We start from the raw sequence: 4,270 nt of genomic DNA, 5'->3' as shown, positions 1-4,270 counted from the left end.
CCCGCAGTATATCAGAGCGAGGACACAGTTCTTCCCAGAGCCCTCGTAAGCCTTTGATCTTGACGACAGCACTGGTAGTTTTGCTGATGAGCAAACCAAGTTCAGAGAGGAGCTGGGGCTCGCCTGACCTCTGCAGGGGTGAGTCAGCAGCAGGGCGAGGCCTGCCCTGCACAGCCTCCCGGAGGAAGGCTGACGCTCCCCCCCCCCACACTCTGTGGACCCCCTCCTCCTTCGCCTTGGTGACCCTCAGCTCCTCAAAGGAGATGCTGTTCAAAGGAGGTCGCAGACCCTGGGTCCTTGAGCCTTCCAAGTTCTTCCGGAACGTCCCCCCTGAGGACGCAGGCAGCATCAGTCTGGCTCTCTCCGGGCCCTCCACCTCCGGGAATTACCAGCAACATTGGATCCTCGCGACCTGCCGGGCCTTGGGTGAGCAGGTGAGAGCGTGGCCATCCCTAGACCCACCTGGCCCAGAGGGAGGGGTGCAAAGTGGCGTTCCCCGAGCACCCTGCTGTGCTTACAGCGCCACTTCACAGGCAGGCAAACTGAGGCTCAGTGAGGTGGAATGACTGAGCGGATGCAGGCAGGTAGACCAGGTGAGCAGCGGGAACCCTCCTGACACATGGCGGCTTTGCTGGGGCTGGCCAGTCTCGGCTCCCTCTCCCCTGCCGGGGGGGCCTCTGGGCTGCGTCATTTCCCGCCACCAAATCAGAGGACGGCACGAGATCAGGGGTCACAGCCAGAGGCCTCCGGGGTCCAGGCACATATAACAAACGAGCACGGCCTCAGCCCGGATTCGGCAGATGGCTTTTGGTGTGTCAGGATAAGCCAGGAATCCCAATATTTGGTATTTCCTGTGAAATCTCTTGAGTTTTGTTTTTCACAACACTGAATGAAAACCTGAAGAAACGAGGAGACTGGGTGGGCCGCACACAACACGTCTGTGACCTGGCTGGAGGGGGCTGCGGAGAGTGGCAGCTACCTNGCCCCCCCCCGGGTCCCTGCGCCTGGCCCCCTGGAGGCTCGGGGCCACCCACACAAAGCGAGATGGGAGGCCAGCGCGAGCCAGGAAAGCGGGGGAGGGGCACCGGGGGGCTCAGCCGGTGGCGCGTCCAACTCTGAATTTCAGCTCAGGGCACGATCCCAGGGTCGTGGGATCGAGCCCCGTGTCGGCTCTGCACGGAGCGTGGAGCCTGCTTGGGATTCTCTCTCTTTCTCCCTCTGCCCCGTCCCCTGCTCTCATGCTCTCTCTCTCTCTCTCTCTCTCTCAAATTAAAAAAAAAAAAACATTAAAAAAAGAAAGAAAGGCGAGAACACATGCCTTCGGGGCTGGGAGAATCCGCTCGTCCACGTAGAAGTGTCGGCTGACGTGAACACACACACGCACACCACCCAGGGCCCTTAGGAAGCTTGCGCAGCGGGACGCCCTTGGCGTGAGCAGAAAGGACGCACAGCGAGAGGCCCTCATTCCCCCTGGCTTTTTCTTTTTCTTTTTTTTAAATTAATAAGAAAAAGAAATACAATAGCAATGTAAGAATGAACTCGGTCCAGAACTAAGCTCGAGAACTTTCTTCTCTCTGGCTAGGCTGCTCCTCCGCCTCCCGCCCTGGGCTGTAGGGGTCGGGCCTCTGAGCAGAGGCGCCTCCGGGACCTTCCACTCCCTTGCCCTGTTCCTCAGGGCTCCGGGGTGGAGGCCGAGAGCCTGCAGGCCAGCGTGGGAAGCGCCCTCTGTCCTGTCTCGGGGTCAGGAAGGGCGAGGGAGGGGCTCTGCACGGGACCACGGTGTCCTAAAGAGTCTGCGTGTCATTCCCGGGGCCTGGGGTGCTCCCTCGGCACTGGAGCCCTGCATGAAGGCCTGTAGCATGTCGCCGGAGCGCCACCCTCGACACGCATGTCACTGGACCTGTGTAACCCCCTGATGGGCGAGCTCTCGTCTTCCCATTCCACGGAGCAGCAAACTGAGTCCAAGGTTGCTGGGTGGGGAGGCCAGGCTCACAGTGGAGCAGGCCGGCACTCGGACCCTGACTGCTCCTGCGCCCCCAGGTCATGGCCCTGTCGGTGGGGAACAAGCCCAGCGTGACCAGCCCCTTCCCTGCGCTGGAGCCCCGCCCTCCAGGCTCACCCTGACGCCCCTGTGCGCCAGCCCCCGGCTGACCTGTCGCTCCGCTGCTGCAGCAGAAGCAGGCGGTGAGTGGGCAGTTCTCGGGGGGCGGCGGGGTGGGGGGGCTGTGGCGGTCGGCGCACGGTGCTCGCTTCCGTGCGGGGTTCACGTCCTGGAGCCGAAGACCCAGAGAGGCGAGGACCCTCCCCCAGAGCAGCTGGGAGTCGCGCGCCCCCGGTCCCAGACTCGCTCCCCTCTCTGGGCCGCATGTGGCGGTTGGCAAACGTCACTTTCTTCTGTGACTCGGGGCCGCTGTCTGTGGGCAGAGTATGGGTGGGGGGGGGGCTGCTGGGGGCCGCGGGGCTGTGTGTCAGACAAGCAGGGAGAAGGTGGAGCCCACAGGTCTGGTCCGCTGGGCTTGGGCCTGCCTAGCCCTCCTCCTCAGGACGCCCAGAGACCAGACGACGCCCGCGGAGGACTCAGGAGCCCTCGGTTCAGGGTCAGGGGTACAGACACCCCCCGGCCAGCCCCCACTCCCAGCCCTTCTCAGAGGCAAGTCTAGGCAGGTTTCTTTCCCCTCGTTCCCTCACCGTGTGTCTGTTGAGCACCTTCTCTGTGCTGGGTGCAGAGTTCGGGTTCTAGAACACAAGGCTGCTCTGGATACATGAGACACCTGCCCCATGGAGGTGACAGGGGTCAGGGGCCCCACAGCGGGTGGGAACCGCCGTGGAGCAAGTGAGGCCGGGTGCGAGGAGGGCGCTGCGGATGGAGTCAGGAAAGGCCCCCGTGAGGAGGGCACATACCGTGTCAGGAGATGCCGGCCAGGGAGGGCTGAGGTAAGGGTGTTCCAGGCAGGTAGAACAGCACGTGCAAAGGCCCTGAGGCTAGCCTGGGCTCTCTGCGTCCCTGCTGCCGCGCAGTGATCAGAGCAGGTGTGTGTGCCGGGGGCTCCCCCCGTGGGCCTTGTCCCCGTGACCATCTGTGAGGCCGGGCTTGTTGCATCCCCTTCGTGAGTTTGCTCACAAGGCTCGGAGGTGGGTGGGGTCCCGGAGGCCCGAGAGCCACCCAGCTGCACGTGCAGCTCCCCCTCTGCAGCCCTCACAGCTGCTTCTCCTCTCCCGGCCCCAGCCCCATGGTGGGCCCCCCAAGGCACCACGTCCAGCCGGCCCTGCCTCGGCAGTTCCTGAGGGCCCTGTTCTGGGGGTGCGAGCCCTCACCTCATCGCTGTTTCCCCCCGAGAGCGCTGAGCACATATCCTCTGTGCACCTAACGGAAGCTTTCAGAAGCTGTCTACACGGGCGGCCTCTCCCACCAGGGCAGAGAGAGTTGGGGTTTGGCTCCCGTGGGTGACGGAGGAGAGGCCAGCGCTGTGTGCGGTCCAAGTGCATTTCCGTGAAGCTCTGCGGGAGGCCCGGACTCCAGCGCCTCGGGCCCGGGGCCTCCCTGCCTGCGTGGCACGTGGCTCTTGGCCTCCACGGCCCCTGCGAGGTCAGTTGACTTTTCCTCCTGCTGTTCCCGTGGGCGTCTCCCTCCCTCCTGATCGCTCGGCTCTGAGGTCCCTGGGCGTGCGGGCCCCTCTGCTACCCCCGGTGCTGGTCCCTGATGGGCCAGTGCCTTGATGACATCAGTCCCAAATGAGGACGCTTTGCGCCCGCCTCGGGGCGCCCCCGCCGACCTGTGTTCCCTCTTGACAGGTGAGGGGAACCGGCCCCGAGCCCCGAGCCCCTCTGGAGGCCTGTCCCCATGACGCCACATTTACCCCTGGCTCAGGCCTGGGTGCTACCCGCACGGAGCAGATGACGGCCGTCGTTCCCGAGCTGAAGCTGTGTGTTCAGGACGTTTCTTCCCCCCCAGTCCTGGGGGCCCTTGAGGTGAATATCCTGAAACCCTCACATTGGAAAGCGCTTTCATGTATTTAGTAAATTGGCCCTTTACTATATTCCTGCTAAGTCTGGAGTCTTCTGGAAAAGGCGCCCTGCTGGTCCCCGGGCGTGCGGTCACGAGTCAGACGGCAGCTGGCATCAGTCGGGGCGGACAGCCGGGCCTGCCCTCCTCCTTGGACGACAGCGGGTGACGGCGGCCCCTGCGGGTCGTAGGGGAGAAGGGTGAGTGGACGGAAGGCGCTGCGAGGGGTAGATGTTACGCTTTGTGCGTGATCCTCTGCGTAGACCC

The 4,270-nt window shown here is 63.9% G+C and overlaps 1 pseudogene; it reads left to right on the top strand.

Annotated features, from left to right (window-relative positions):
- Nucleotides 1–4,270, top strand: part of LOC144238890 (nuclear pore membrane glycoprotein 210-like) — a 69,755-nt pseudogene that overhangs the window by 25,185 nt on the left and 40,300 nt on the right.

Source organism: Crocuta crocuta, unplaced genomic scaffold, assembly GCF_008692635.1.
Source record: "Crocuta crocuta isolate KB4526 unplaced genomic scaffold, BGI_CrCroc_1.0 scaffold157, whole genome shotgun sequence".
NCBI classification, from domain to species: domain Eukaryota; kingdom Metazoa; phylum Chordata; class Mammalia; order Carnivora; family Hyaenidae; genus Crocuta; species Crocuta crocuta.
Note: the sequence above shows the minus strand (reverse complement) of the source record. Positions and strands in the feature narration are given on the sequence as shown.